General features: G+C 43.2%; 1 long non-coding RNA gene across 3 annotated transcripts in view; it reads left to right on the top strand.

Moving 5' to 3' along the window:
* Nucleotides 1-16,802, top strand: part of LOC307204209 — a 39,781-nt gene that overhangs the window by 6,466 nt on the left and 16,513 nt on the right. The window contains exon 3 of one of the 3 annotated variants that reach the window (XR_013833525.1): nt 10,798-10,889. The exons of the other annotated variants lie outside the window; for them this stretch is intronic. This is a non-coding gene — a long non-coding RNA (uncharacterized lncRNA). The remainder of the gene's footprint in view (nt 1-10,797; nt 10,890-16,802) is intronic. 3 annotated transcript variants of the gene reach the window in all.

Here is a 16,802-nt window from a genome sequence, read left to right on the forward strand (position 1 = left end):
TTGCCTTAATTAAGCAGAATTCCCGGATCTCCGAGGGACATCTGTTAATCGGACGCTCGGCTGCTGCTGTCTTGGTGCTCCTCTTCTCACTCATTCTGTCTCTTAGCTGTCGTAGGAGGGAGGTGCTTGCAGTGCCTTCGCTCCTCTTCACCTCCCGCGGTCCGAAGCCTTCGGGGCGACGCGGGGTCGTAGCGGCGAAGCCTCTCGCTCGCGGGAAAAGCGGCCGCGGCGGGGGACTGGCTTCAGTTTGAGCCTGGCTTGCTCGCCGGGGACGTGCATTTTCGCCCCAAGTTACCGAAGCACAGCCGGGGAAGGTTGCGCGGGGCTGGCGGGGAGCGGAATACAGTGGTACCTCGGGTTACATACGCTTCAGGTTACATACTCCGCTATCCCAGAAATAGTGCTTCAGGTTAAGAACTTTGCTTCAGGATGAGAACAGAAATCGCGTGGCGGAAGCGCAGCGGCAGCGGGAGGCCCCATTAGTTAAAGTGGTGCTTCAGGTTAAGAACAGTTTCAGGTTAAGAACGGACCTCCAGAACAAATTAAGTACTTAACCGGAGGTACCACTGTATAAGGGACGCAGGTGGCGCTGTGGGTTAAAGCCTCAGCGCCTAGGGCTTGCCGATCGAAAGGTCGGCGGTTTGAATCCCTGCGGCGGGGTGCGCTCCCGCTGCTCGGTCCCAGCGCCTGCCAACCTAGCAGTTCGAAAGCACCTCCGGGTGCAAGTAGATAAATAGGGACCGCTTACCAGCGGGAAGGTAAACGGCGTTTCCGTGTGCGGCTCTGGCTCTGGCTCTGGCCAGAGCAGCGATGTCACGCTGGCCACGTGACCCGGAAGTGTCTCCGGACAGCGCTGGCCCCTGGCCTCTTGAGTGAGATGGGCGCAAAACCCCAGAGTCTGTCAAGACTGGCCCGTACGGGCAGGGGTACCTTTACCTTTACCTTTACCACTGTATCAGCCACCGAAACGGGAGGCGCATCGCTCCGCTGTACTTCGGTTCCTGCTAGTAAAACCCCATTGCTTTTTCCTAAGTAGATGGGTGCAGGATCGAGCCCAGGGGATGTACTCTCTGGGGGAGCAATTGCAGGGAGGATCGCAACAGAGAGGCAGGGTGCACACATTTTACAGCTTGTCAGTTTGTGCCCCAACTTTGCAGCATAAACAAGAGCTGACACACACACGCGCACCCCATTACTGACAAATAAACTCCAGTGTTTTGGCTTCCTATAAGGCATGGTGAATTATGAAGTCTTAACTCAATTAAAAGGGTAACGCTTCCAACCAATTCATGTTGGCTACTGTGTGAACAGGATGCTGGGCTAGATGGGTCATTGACCCGATCCAGCAGCAGGCTCTTTTCCCGTTATATTAAAGCTGTATATGTCGTAAATTAAATATTGATTCCCTGAGGTGTGCTGTTCCCATGTGCTGTTTTCTAAAAATGGGGTGTGATTTGTGAGAACACTACTGTACTGTTTCATTTTAAAATCTCGGAAACTGATTGTGAGAGGTAGGGTGAAAATTCAGTGCACAGTAATTTAACTCGATAGTGTTATAGAATTGTAGAACTGGAAGGGACTGTGCAATGCAGGAATCTCAACTTTGTAATTTTTTATTTCTCCCCAACCCATTTTGACTGAGTTGCCCCAGTCACTCTGGGCGGCTAAAGCATCCTACATCTGTTTGCTCCAGGGATACTATTTTCCAGAGATTTGCTCCTTTAATGATGAGATATCTTCATTTGCAAAGCAATTCGTTAGCACCCCTACTGAGACAATAAAAGGGTTTTCTTTTTGTCTTTCTAATGAACTGTAAATACTCTGCCTCTATTTCTCTACCACATATAAACTCCTCATAGTTTATTTTGGTTTTTTATGTTTTTCGGCCACTTTAGTAGTTGTGACCCCTCACCTCCCGCATCTCTTCCATTTTTTCTTGTGCATCTAAGAGCATTAGGCCCATGCAGCTATTGGTGCGCTTCCAATTTGGCCATGGTTAGCTGATCACTAGTGTTACAGCTACACTGAGCCTTGGTAGGTTGACTGGAAACATGATGCATAACTAGACATTCAGGAAATGTGCTACCACATAGTAGTTTGATATATTCATAACAGCTGTACACTGGGTTGTCAGGAGTTCCTTCTTGACACAACAGATACTACAAGGTAATTTAATTTGTCTCCAAAATAGCAAACACAACGTTCAGATAAAATGCTACCTGTGCAGCTCTGCCCAAAACATTTAAATATATGTTTGTACAGAGAATCATACAGTGGTACCTCGGGTTACAGAGGCTTCAGGTTACAGACTTCAGGTTACAAACTCCACAAACCCAGAAATAGTACCTCGGGTTAAGAGCTTTGCTTCAGGATGAGAACAGAAATCACACGGCGGTGGCAGGAGGCCCCATTAGCTAAAGTGGTATCTAAGATTAAGAACAGTTTCAGGTTAAGAACGGACCTCCAGAACGAATTAAGTTCTTAACCCGAGGTACCACTAGATTGTTTTCCAGTGAATCTAATGGAGCTTACTTTCAAATAAGTGGGCAAGGAAAGCCTTGTAGCCTTAATTACAAAATTAAAAGATGATTCCTGGTATGTAATATTTTAGACCGGAGATCAATATTAAAGTGGCTCACCTAATAGTTCTGTGGTAATTAAGTTTCACATATTCAAACTTCCAACTTACCACTTCTTAGGTGTATCACTTTGATGTTTGCCATAAAATATAACTTTTTTAAAATACAGCCCTCTTCTATTATATTCTTACATCCTTGTGTGAGTGTTTTGATCCAGAAATAACCTCTGGCTGTGCTGGGTGCCTTTTAAATTCAAACATGCCACCTTCTTAGCAGCAGGAATTTTTTCACAAAACAGCAATTTCAGGTCTCTTGTTACAGGGTTGCTCGGATAATAAGTAGCTACGTGAGCAGCAGTGCCTGGGAATGATATTTCCCCTGCTGTGCGACCATGCGGCTTCACTGGGGAGAGCTCAGATGTTGCCTGTACGTTTGCGTTACTTTGCTCTAATGTGGGTCACAAGTATAATGTGTTTATACGAATGCAAGATCATTCTGCCACATTCCTTGGTCTTTGAAGCAGGCACAGGCTCAATTGCTCTTCATTTCCCTCTTCCTTGTTTCACACTTTTAATGGTTCGTCTTTTCAGATGCATTTGAATGTGAGTTTCAGATTGATCAGAAGCCCAATTAAATGTGAGTCAATTGAACACAGGTAGGATTTGGCTTGGTGCGGCATCCAACTGATACAATTTTTGTTTCTTGCACCTGTGCTTTGAAACTAGTCATTCAGGTTTAGCTGCAAACTAAAAGATATTTGGGCTGAGGGGACAGTCTAATTTTAGGTATGCAAAGTTGTGATAATGATTAATGTAATTTCCAGTTGTTTCATTAATTCATCCATCAGATGAGTCACAAGATTCCCATTGTTAACTACAGTGTAGAGATAAATGCTAGCAAATGTCCCATATCTCCTCAACTTCCAGCCAACCAACCATGAGACTCAGTTTAAAAATATGGCTGCCAGACTTCCTTGGTATCTGCAGCACTGCATCTCACCTAGGCGATGTTGGCCGTGACTGCTAAGATGTGACCAGTAATTGCCAGATTTCATTTTGAGAGACAGTAAGCACAGTTTGTCTTACTACAGATCCCTTCGGATATCCTTTCCAGTCCCATTAACCACTTTTCTAAAATCAGCTTTACAGTGTTACAGCACTATAAAGCTTTTGTTTTAAAGTTGTATTTCACTATTTTAATATTTTGAAAATGTAGCTGAAAAAGCATTCCTGTACTAATTAAAAGGGACACAGGTGGCGCTGTGGGTTAAAGCCTCAGCGCCTAGGACTTGCCGATCGAAAGGTCGGCGGTTCGAATCCCTGCGGCGGGGTGCGCTCCCGCTGCTCGGTCCCAGCGCCTGCCAACCTAGCAGTTCGAAAGCACCTCCGGGTGCAAGTAGATAAATAGGGACCGCTTACCAGCGGGAAGGTAAACGGCGTTTCCGTGTGCGATGGCCACGTGACCCGGAAGTGTCTCCGGACAGCGCTGGCCCCTGGCCTCTTAAGTGAGATGGGCGCACAACCCCAGAGTCTGTCAAGACTGGCCCGTACGGGCAGGGGTACCTTTACCTTTACCTTTACTAATTAAAAGATTAAAATGTTAGAAAGGCATGGGAAGACAAAACTGCTCCCATTGCAAAGTTAGAGTGAATGTGTGCTTAGTTTTAAACAGTCATTCAGGTAAATTGAACCTCCCCCACTATGGCAACTACGTTATCCCTACTGGTTTTAGTATATTGGATGTAACTGGATGTACATATAGAAAAAGGATAAAACTCCCAGTAGTCAATTGCAATTCCACTTGATGGGTCATTATTTGGTAGCCCTAGCAGTCACTTATCTGGAAGTAGTAGCCTAGTAGCTGGGAAGCATTTGTGTATTTTCTTTATCCCATTTTTCCTTTCTCCCACTTAGGATTATCATTTTAAATATTAAATAATACATGGCAGAGGTGTGGATACTCAGTTCCAGTGCATTGATAAGAGCTATCACAAGTCTTTGATGGTGATGGCCATTGACAAATAGTCCCTGCTACCAACAGGTTATAGGACGCGGGTGGCGCTGTGGGTTAAACCACAGAGCCTAGGACTTGCCGATCAGGAGGTCGGCGGTTTGAATCCCCGCGCCGGGGTGAGCTCCTGTTGCTCGGTTCCTGCTCCTGCCAACCTAGCAGTTTGAAAGCACATCAAAGTGCAAGTAGATAAATAGGTAGGTAAACGGCGTTTCCGTGCACTGCTCTGGTTTGCCAGAAGCGGCTTAGTCATGCTGGCCACATGACCCGGAAACTGTACGCTGGCTCCCTCGGCCAATAAAGCGAGATGAGCACCGCAACCCCAGAGTCGGTCACGACTGGACCTAATGGTCAGGGGTCCCTTTACCTTTACCTTTACCTTTACCAACAGGTTAACTTGCTCCAGCACTGTCAACTTCCAGTTTCAACCTCATGCACCTGTTTTTCTCCTTCAATCAAAACTTACAGGAGAAAGATTCATAAAACTGTCCATTGCATGTGTTTTGGTAAAGATGAGATCTTATCTGTGAACAAGAAAGAGCAAAGTATCTGTGATAGCTTTGCTTCCTCTTGTCATTGTCTTGGGACTTGCAGTATAGATAAGAAGGGCTTGTGATTTCACAAAGTCAGAGGATGCACATTCGTCTTGAGGCTTTACATTATGAGTTGTATTCAGCTAATTTTTAGTGCACACTTTAACATAAATTGACCCAAGTTCATTGCCATTAATTTCAGTGACTCTACTTGAGTAGTAGTTTCCTGCAACTCTGTTGTTTCACTCTCTGTCCGTTCTCACAGTTGTCATGCTCTTATTCCCCACTCAGGCCTGGCCTAGTTACCATATTTTTCCATGTATGGAAGCCCTTTTCTAATGAATTTTTTTAGTGATAAATTGGGGGTCGTCTTACACACAGGCTAATATGGTGTCACAGCAGGGGGGCATTAGAAAACAGCTCAACAGCTCAGCAAACTTCAACAACAGGTTTTTTTGGGTTTTTTGCAATTTCCCAAAAATAGGGGACATATTATACATGGGGTCATGCTATACATTGAAAAATATGGTACATTATAGAAAACTCCCCTTATTTCAGTACCGTATTTTTGCCAGCACAGAGTTTCACAGAGACTTTGGTAATGGAACCACTCTGATGGCACATATGGTTTGATGCAGGGAGTTCACCCTCCTCCTTCTCCTCCTCCTCCTCCTCCTCCTCCTCCTCCTCCTCCTCTTCTTCTTCGTCTTCTTCTCTGTCCTGAAGTTCTTCCATCATGTTCTGTATGCATGGATCCTGAAGTTCTTCCATCATGTTCTGTGTGCATGGATCCTTAGCTTGTGACTGCTTGATTACACCAAAGCCATTTCATACAAGTAGTCCATCCTTGTTTACAATAGTATTGAAACTTCACCTTTGTAGGAATGTCTATTCTACTGTCCTTTTATTTTATATAACACATAGATCCTTATATCTGCTTATGGACCAGGGTATACTATAATAGGAAACTGTTTTCTCAGAGCCACCTATTCACACATGATAATATCCCTACCTCCATCTTAATGCCATTTGTGACAGATGCGTGAATATGTTGCAGCATGAGTGAAAATAGATGTGTGTGTTCTTTACAGTTGACAGTGTACATATGGACACATATGATTTTCTACTCGGAAGAAGTGATACTGATGGTTGTTTTACCCCTCCATAAAGCAGCTTTGTAGAATAACGAGTCACCACTAGATGGCATCAAAGAATTTCTTAGTTATCCATAGCAGAAGAGACACCAAGAAAACCATGAAGTACAAAATGATTTGCTTCAGTAAAATAAGTGATCTATACTGACAAGCAGTGCTTTTTTATGGGGGGTACCCAGGGGTACGCATACCCCTAAACATTTTGTGAATCTAAGTTTGGCTTCATTGAGGGGCATTGAGTGGCAGTATTTCAATATGAGTAGGAAAATGAAAGTACCCCTAAACTTTTTTTATTTTGAAAAAAAAAGCTTCTGATAAGTGAAATGTGATAATTTAAGTGAAGGTATAAGGATTCAGCTGCCGAATTCCATTAAACTCTGGAATACAGATGCCACAAACTTGAACCACTGTAAAAGAGAATTAGACAAATCAATGGAGGGGAAGGCCATCAGTGTCTACTTGCCTTAATGGTTTTGCTTTACGTCCACTGTCAGCAGTTTGCCCCTGAATACCAGTTGCTGGGAATCAGAAGAGGGTAGAATGCTGTTGTGCACACACTCTGCTTGTGGGCTTCTCATAGTTGCCTGGTTGGCCAGAGTGAGAATTAAATGCTGGACTAGATGAGCCATTTGCCTGATCCAGCAGGACTCGTCTTAGGCTCTTATTCTCCAAGCCATGATTCAAGGATGAATGTATGGAGAGCAGATAGTCAGCTGTTGTGACCTTCCTTTTGTACTTTTTTGGCCCACGGTCAGACTCAGACTTCAGGCTTATTGAGAGCTGGGCTTAATTTCTGCTTTTTCTTTAGTCCCTAGGTAAACCTCCCTTTCTGCTAACAAATGTAGAATGCAACTGTCTCGGAAGCAATCCCTATTATGCTCGATTAGACTTACGTGCATAGGATTATAAACCTTTGTGTTTTGAAAAAGCATCCTTGTCTTGCTTGCTCAAGCCTGCTGCTACTTTGACCCCTGGCCCTGCAAACGTTATTCTTATCATTCCCACTACTTGCTTCTCTCCCTGCATCCACTGGCGTAGCTAGCCGCTCAGGTGCCTGGTATGGGGCTGTGCCCTGCAGCCAGGGGCGGGGCGATCTGTCCGTGGGGGAAGCGAACTGCCCATGGTGTCGGGGCAAACCTCTCTGACGCTTGGAACCTCTCCGCCGCCTCCCCCTCAGCCGTAGGGCGGCTGAGGGAGAGGCAGTACGCAGATGCAAGTTTCACGCTGCTGTTTCAGGCAGCGGCGAACCTGCAGGCGCCTAAGCCACCAAGTCACTCCTAAAAAGTTTGGTGAGCCCAATTTTTTATTTTTTATTTATTTTAAACTCATTTTCTCACCCCCCCCCTCAGTGATGACACCTGAGGTGGACCGCACCCCCCCACACCCCGCACCTCCTTCCTCCACCACTGCCTGCATCTGCCTCAATTGCCTGGGTTGCCTTTCTGGAATTGACATCATCATCATCATCATCATCATTATTATTATTATTATTATTATTATTATTTTCATTGTATTTTTAATAGGTATAGAACAGGAAAAGCAACATCCCAATTACAAACAAGAAACGGACCATAACAAGGGATGAGAAAGCAAACATAGTTTTAGGCATGTATGGCATACAAAAGTCATAATGGACAAATGTAAAAGTTTGGTTACAAAAGAAGATCATCAGGATTAAACTCAAGAAAAAGACAGCACCAAAACATTGCATGATCCAGTCAAGTATATTTCCACATATACCAAGCTTGTGATGACAGTTGTCTAGAAAATAGTGTTATCAGCTTATAGAGTGCCCGGGCTCCCCTTCTCATTCCTGGGTGCCAAACTCTGGATTTAGCATGTTAAAATGCAAGCCAGGAGCCAGTTTTGTATTGTGCCGCTAAAGATGGGCCATTAGCAGGGAACAAGGGCAGGCAGATGGGTTACCAGCAGAGCAAAGACTCTGTGCCAGCAAATGGTTGCAGCCCTTCCCTGAGCTCTGGGTATTTAGCAGAACACAATACTAGAGTACTGAGGAGGGAGATTCAGGATTGCAGTTGAGGATGATGCAAACTGGAGGGGAACAGCTGCAGCTTGCAAGCTGTGGCAAGTTGGAGAGTAGGTGGCCAGAGAACAATGTGGGCTGACAATTTTAACTGGCCACTGGAGCAATTGGAGAAACAATGGGAGTGCAATGTTTTGAACCCCTCCGTCATAAGTTCAGGTTGTATATATGTGTAAATAAACCATATGTCATAAAGACACCACAATCTCCACTGTGCTTCATTTCCAAAGGAAACACAAATCCTGGACCCCTGGAATCTCGCACCATTGGGAGATTGGGATAGTGTGTAACAATATATTGTTTGCTGTAAAATAAATAAAAGATTCTTGTCCTTGTCTAAATTTTAAATGATGTATGATTTTTTTCTGTAATTGCCATGTTCCATAAAGAATGATACCACCTGTCCAGCATGAGATCTTGAGCTGTTATCAATTGAGTTGTAAGAACAAGACGGGCTGCTACAATCATATGTTAGCTTTCCCTCCATCAAAAATATTTAACAGCATCTGTTTAGGCCAACATATAATCTGTTCCTTAGAAAGATCAATCATTTCTGCGTGAACCAACTTCCAGAACTTTTTAACAATGGTACAATCACCATCGGTAGTGGCATGTGCCATTGTGCCACATTGCCTGAAGCCTCTCCAACATAATGGTGGTATTGATAAGAACATCGGAGATAGTTGCCTTGGCATGCAATACCACCTGTGGAGTAATTTGAGTGTTTTCTTGAAAAAAGCTGGATACTGATTTCAATGGGCAAGTTTCCCAAAATTTGTTCAAGTCATTAACCTGAACTGTTTTCACCAATGTCTGATTCCCATACTTTCATAAGTGTTCTCATGGAGCCAAAAGTTACAGTTAAAAAAATTGTTGTTTTTTTTAGATCAGAACTTTTTCACCTCTTCTCATTTCAGTCATTAGGTTCTCAGTTTAGGTTAATGGCCTCAGGGCTTCCCTTTTCATATAGTATTTTGTAATGAAGCTGAAAATTTGATTGGAAAATATCCAGATTGTGTGGAAGTTGTCTGACCTCTTTTTGAGTCTTGCATATTATTCTATTTTTGGCGATGTGCACCAATGGACAACCTGAGCGCATTTGGTTCCGTTTCCCTTTTCACATTCAGCCGGCTGAAATTCTTGTACCATTTTTCACTCATGTGCTAGACTTTCCTTTTCGGTTTATGGCATGGCATATGTAAAGTATAAAAAATTATAAAATGCATTTATAGTCCTCTTTTTTCCATGAAGTGGTTTACATACAGATCCCAAGTAAGCTACGTACACATTGACAGCTCGAAATATGGTGAGGCTTTTCTCTTCAGCTGTGTTTTAAGTTGCAGTCGTGCTGCTGTACAGACGAAAGAAGAAGAAGAAGAGTTTGGATTTGATATCCCGCTTTTTTACTACTCGAAGGAGTCTCAAAGCGGCTAACATTCTCCTTTCCCTTCCTCCCGCACAACAAACACTCTGTGAGGTGAGTGTGGCTGAGAGACTTCAGAGAAGTGTGACTGGCCCAAGGTCACCCAGCAGCTGCATGTGGAGGAGCGGAGACGCGAACCCGGTTCCCCAGATTACGAGTCTACCCCTCTTAACCACTACACCGGAAAGTTTTGACCTTATGCTCATAACCTAATTTGTTTTCCTGTGCCAAACGCCAGTTCACTGAAACTGTCACCTGCATATAATCTGTGCATGTGCAATGGCTGCATGAAATGCACACAGCATTTAAGCGCAGCATCCATTTTCAAATCAGATGGAAACTAGTTTGAAGGAAAGCACATCAAACAGGATTATTTCTTGAGAAGATACCTATGGAGAGTGGTTAACATTTTGTAGTCCTTGGCTTCAAACACCAGTGGTGGGAGTGCACTGGAATCAGAGTAAGCAGTAATATACACACTGCTATCGTCTCCCGTCCAGGCACTGACCACAAACTCCTTCTTTTCTGGCGCAAGGTGGCTGCATTATGAGCCTTCAGTCCATGTACTTGACTGAGGTGCACCTGTCGGTTCAATTTAGCTGAATGTATATCTTTCTGTTTGGACCATTGGCAACCTCTGATAGCCACACTGTACACGTGCTGGTTTACTTCTTCTGGTTAAATTCTAAAATTGCACCAATCGGAACCGACATGTTCTCTCTCTTGCATGCCTATCTGTGACCAAGAACTTTAATCGCTCGCTGTGAAAGCTGTTCTCTCCCTTTGTGAAGCCAAAAGCATGTGGGGTTTCCTACACCTCCTCTTGTCAGTCTAGATGATTCATGAGGCAGAGTAGGCTGTGTGCCCTATATCAATACAATTACATAATCAGTACCTGTAAGTTAAATCACTCTTCACACCCACTAGTGAAAAATATGACAATAAAGCTATTCTCATTATGATTTTGCTCCATTGAAAGTAATTATATATAGCTAGAAACTATAGTTTCAAGCATTATCTTCACCCCATACCTAAAACTTTTTGTTCTCCATAGGTAGTGCTGAAAAAAGAATGAGCCCATTTCTGAAGAGGCAAAGTATATAATTTTTTCCCCCATGGCACTATAATAAGGCAGGAAAAAAGGAGGTAAGAAAGGGCTTGATTAGTTAATTGAAGGTCCTGTAAATGTCAGCAGTCGGTTCCTGAAAACTGGATCTTTTGATTTAGGGGCCACTTCCGCAATGCAAGCCATAGTTAAACATTAAGTGTGTTTGTGTGTGTATCAAACCTCTCTCCTATATATGACTTTCCCTCAAGCAAAGGGTCAGGTTCCTGTAAAGATATTCCACAAAAGATGCTTATCGTTGGGGTCTGATCTAGATGTTACACTTTACCAAGTGTTATTTTGGATAGTGTTGATTGTTTGCCTTTTACTGTCCGTTGTAGATGTTTGGCTATGTTGTGTGGTACTTTGAAAAAACAACAACAACTCAGTTCTGTGGTGGTGCTGTCACAGGGCTTCTTTTCCCATTAGGGACTTTGAAGAATTCTATCCCATGAGTCCTTGGTGGCGTTTGAGAGGCAGTTGCTGAAGAGGTTGCTGGAGGTTTTGTCCTCAGTGAATAGGGTGCCTCTGTTGCAGAATGTGGGAGTCTGAAGTTCTGCCTTTGACACCCCCTCATTTGTTAGGAGTTTCCCCCTCAACCGTGGGTTTCATGTCATTAGGACTTGCCGATCGAAAGGTCGGCGGTTTGAATCCCTGCGGCGGGGTGCGCTCCCGCTGCTCAGTCCCAGCGCCTGCCAACCTAGCAGTTCGAAAGCACCTCCGGGTGCAAGTAGATAAATAGGGACCGCTTACCAGCGGGAAGGTAAACGGCATTTCCGTGTGCGGCTCTGGCTCGCCAGAGCAGCGATGTCACGCTGGCCACGTGACCCAGAAGTGTCTCCGGACAGCGCTGGCCCCTGGCTTCTTAAGTGAGATGGGCGCACAACCCCAGAGTCTGTCAAGACTGGCCCGTACGGGCAGGGGTACCTTTACCTTTACCTTAAATTACAGTGCAGTATGGTAATTAAAATTAGGCTAGAAGGTCAATGCAATGTGTTGAATGTATCTGTACATTATGCTGGCTTTTAAAAAGTTTTAAGACAGGAACATAGGAAGCTGCCTTATACTGAATCAGATCAATGGTCCATTCAGCTCATTATTGTCTACACTGTAGAGGAGCAGTTTCTGAAGGTTTCAGATGGGGTCTCTCCCCCAGTGTTACTGAGAGCTGCTGAGGACTGAACCTAGCATCTTCTGCATATGAAGCAAATGCTCGACCACTGAACTACGTATAGTCCTTCCCTGTAATATATTTTTTAAAATGTTCTAAAAATCAGACTTAGGCAAATGATTTAGATGCTTCAATCCAGAAGAGATGCAAATATGGAAGCAGACTTTGATTACTTGCCGTATCAGGAACTGTGCGTGCACATTTGGACATGCAAGCAAGTGTGCATGTTGCCTATCAAAAGGTTTTATAGTTATCAGAAGGCTTGGGAGAACCCTACATTTTACAAGGGTAGAAACCTATTGAGGGGAAAAAGAAACAAAGCAAAAGGAGTGGAGACCAGTGACAAGAAGAGAGTATGCTCAGTGGATGCAGAATCCTGATTGGCTGTTTTGTGTGTTTATGAAATGGATTGGGGGTGGGGTGGGGCAGGGAGTAGGATAATGAAATGGAATAGTTCAAATCCTGAAAAGGGAACACTCCAGACTGCACTATTTTGTTGCCGCAATAATGGGGTAACACTAGGGAAACACTGCAGAACATATACAGTGGTACCTCAGGTTACATACGCTTCAGGTTACATATGCTTCAGGTTACAGACGCCGCTAACCCAGAAAAAGTGCTTCAGGTTAAGAACTTTGCTTCAGGATAAGAACAGAAATCGTGCTCCAGCGGCGCAGTGGCAGCAGGAAGCTCCATTAGCTAAAGTGGTGCTTCAGGTTAAGAACAGTTTCAGGTTAAGAACGAGCCTCCGGAATGAATTAAGTACTTAACCTGAGGTACCACTGTACAGTAATAAAGCAGAATAAATCCACCACTAATGCACTGTTATTGTGTCAAGACTTAAGAAAATGTTGCAGAATACATCCACAACAAAACGCCAGTCTGGAGGGGTTCTGAGTGACTCTGTAGGCCTTGAGTTTCTTTCCTATTATAGGCTGGGAGCAAATTGCAGGAATGCAGTTTCACTCAGGTTTACATCTGATGTTCCTAACTCCTGGCAGATAATAGGGGGGTGCTTGATTTGGCCTGATATATGGCTAGGAGACACTCAAGCTTAAGCAAATCTCCCATGCTGGAACTGCTGCTCTGCTCCTTCTGGCTGTCCCAGTTATATCCAGAGCAAAGTCAAGTCTCTGCTTGAACTGCAGATGGTAGATTTCTAGACTTCTTTAACAGGGTCCCTCTTTTATGATCTAGGACAGTGGTGGCGAACCTATGGCACGTGTGCCAGAGAGGGCACTCAGAGCCCTCTCTGTGGGCATGCACACCGTTGCCCCAGCAGGGCCATAGCTTCTGTGCCAGGGTTGGGGGAGGAGGAGGAGAGGAGGGCTTACGCGCGCCATCCAAAGCCTGCGGCATCAGGGCCTGCTGAATGAGCAAGAGACTGAGCAGACATTGACTTTTGATGCACCAGGGCCTCCCACCAGTCTGTTTTTCCTACTCGAGAGTAAGCCACCTTGAGTTTAGCAGGGCTTAACTCCCAGGTCAGTAAGCATATAAAGCCTGCAGCCTAAGAAGGGGCTGCTGGGTTTACATGTTCGTTGCACTTTCCCGCAGAAGCCTACAGAGAAATTCATTCTGTGGAGGCTGTGATCAAATGGCAGCCGAAGAAACAGCTAACAACAACAACAACAACAACAACAACAAATTATTTATACCTTGCCCATCTGGGCTGGGTTTATTTATTTATTTATTTATTTATTTATATTTATTTGTATGTGCGCACATGGATAATCATTATTATCTCATATAAAAAATTGGGAGAGGGTGGCTCTTAGTACAGCCCTCCAATGTACACTAGTGCCCGAAATTGTGGAACCTTCTGGAAAAAATGTATTTCCGATGTTTGATGGCTCATAACATCACTTTGTTTTGGAGTAATACCAGTGTGTTTTTTCTGTGGGGACACAGGGGAACGCATACCCCTTAAAATTTTGTGAATTTAACGGGAGAAGAAATTCACTGCATTTATTTTTCCTGATTTGAACTGTATTTATTTTTCCCTGGCGGTGATTTTCTTGAGTCAAAATGAGAGTACCCCCTAAATATTTTTTTTTTTAGAAAAAAAAGCACTGAGTTATACCATAAAATTATATATCATTAGAAAGATAATTTAGTGAAGAATGTAATGCCATAAATTTTATGAAGGATTATTTATTACAACAGCAGTCAAAAAGAAGAAACATGGCACACACAGAAAAAAATGAGATATACAACTTAAATTGCCATGTTGGCACTTTGTGATAAATAAGTGGGTTTTGGGTTGCAGTTTGGGCACTCCGTCTCTAAAAGGTTCACCATCACTGATCTAGGATTTTTGAGATGGTCTGTACTTTTAGACTGCTTCTCCTAGACAAAGTTCACTGAACTAGTTCAAAAATCTCTGAAAGTAGTTTCCATAATTCCCAGGTGGACTAAAAGCGAATTAAATTCGTTTTAGGGTACAACTTTTATAATTCATCCTCTTGGTTCATCCCAGCCTCATAGCTTTCATTTAAAAAGAGTCACACAGATGAAAGTTAGAAAGCAAAATGTGGAGGCACCATCCTAAGGTTTATTAGGCGGATACAGAGACGCTGCTGTTGCTAAGGATGCTCACTTAGTCACTTAATCACTGCTGAGCAATTGGAAGGAATGTGATGCATTTCCTGGGTCTTCCTTGCTGAAGAGATTTCGACCACACCATACATTTAAAGCACATTCAGCACATATTTAAAGCACATAACGTCCCCTAAAGATTCATGGCAACTGTAGTTTCACTGAAATTCCCAGTTCCCCTAATAAACTATGAGAAACTAAAAAAGTAGCCAAGATAAGTGATAAATTGAACATATGCAAAAGAAGAGAGAGCACCCGTATCTTTTAACAGGTACAGTATGTAGAAAAAGGAATTGTTGTAGCAATTCCAGAATAGGTTGTGTAGGTTTCCAGAATACCTGGGTAGGAATTGAATTTAGGGCAGGAATAAAGAGATGGGGAAATTGAGACTAGAACTAGAACCAGGGAAAAAACTTGATTTAGATATGGCAGGCAGACTTACAGACAGTGAGGTTCTTTTACTACTTAATGGTAGAAATTAGATTGAGTCTCATTATTCTTAAATCAAAAGTTAATCTCAATGGATTTGTGCCGCCATATGCTGGATGTTCTGTTAAATAACAATTTGTTACTAGTTATGCTGCCTTGTCACTCGAATGAGAGGGGAAGGTCACATCGCTGTCCGGTTTCTTAGCTGATCCCACATCCTAGGCCTGATTTGCCCCTGTCTTGCATTGGAAACCTATAGGCCTGTCCAATTTCACTATCTGTTTCTTTGATTTATTCTGAGGTGAACCACAGACATAAGAGCATAAAATTAAGCTCCATTTGAACTGTGCAACTGATTGATTAATTTTGCGAGGAAAAAGAAGTCAAGGGCACTAAAGAACAGGTTGTTCGGCGTGCAATGCAAGTGATATTTATGAACACATAGTAGGTGTGCATAAAGAGTATGTTTGTGTAAAGTGGTATTTTATTGAAGAATGTGATGTAGGTTGTCATGGAGATTAAAAGCTTTGAAGTGCTTTTCATTGGTGCTAGTTATGGTTGCTGGGCACAAGGATATTAGTTCTGGCACCCTGAATCTTTCATTGTTGCAAAAATAATTGCACTTTCATCTGCGCTGCAAGGGCTATTGAAGTAGGATAAATAAATGTAGACACATGAACACATCTAAGTTTAAAGGTAAACACAGTGCCCTTGTGACACGTCTCTTGTCAAAATGATGTGGCTGCAGCTTCCACAAACCACTCAAATGCTTGTTTTCTGTTGCACGGCCGTTCAGGCCATTTACAAGATGTCATTACAAGCTGTATAGAATCGGCACTTGCTTCAAAAGGCAAAGGCGACGGAGAGGTATCGACAGCCTCTGCGTTGCTGGTAAATATAAAGGGGCCCTTTAGAAGCAAAAAGGCAAGCTGAATGAAAAGCTTGTGTTTCTGTAAGGAGAGTCTGGTATACGGTATTTGTATAACAACTCCAGCCTCACTTACAGCTTTTTATATATATCTAAAAAGCAGAGCAATTTCTCCAACGATTAGGCGGACAAATTACATTGACAAGTTTTACTTCTGTGAAAAGCTCTGGACTGTCTGTACAGGAACACTGTTGTTTTGCCGAATTGCTTTGGGTAACTTCTTAACCAATAAATCAATGGCAGGAGCTGCAACCTTAAGCGGCAGGCGGCCACAAGCACAAAACAGACATCAAACGAGTTTTCAAAACTGACTAAAAGTGATGGTGATTAACTAGAATTATAGATATTTATATTTAAACTGACACCACAGAATACTTTTGAATCTTGACAGATATGTGGAATATTTAAATGCAGTAATTGCAGTTACGGGACCTCCTGGGATTAACCTGTTCGAAGGGTAGTGACATATTACAGGTTTGGGAAGAAAAGAATACGGAAAGGGATAGAAATGAGATTAATTCATGCATATACAAGTATGTAGTGTTATTAGTATTCTGTTCTAGTCTACCTTTGAAAACACACAATGTTTTAGAAGTTTCTCTTCGTTCTCTTGTAGCGCAGTCGTGTGAGAGTTTACTCGGATGAAAGGCCCAGGGTGTGTACAGTGGAGCTTTTTCCTAGGTGGTTGTGGATAGCATTCTGATAAAGTAGCATAATCTGTAGACTAGCTGACAGTTAACAAAACTACCACCACATATCCTATATCTAAACTATGGTTTTGTTCTATAGTCAGAATACTTATACAGTGTATAACCAATGTGACTGTAT

This window comes from Podarcis cretensis (assembly GCF_951804945.1).
Source record: "Podarcis cretensis genome assembly, chromosome: 1".
NCBI classification, from domain to species: domain Eukaryota; kingdom Metazoa; phylum Chordata; class Lepidosauria; order Squamata; family Lacertidae; genus Podarcis; species Podarcis cretensis.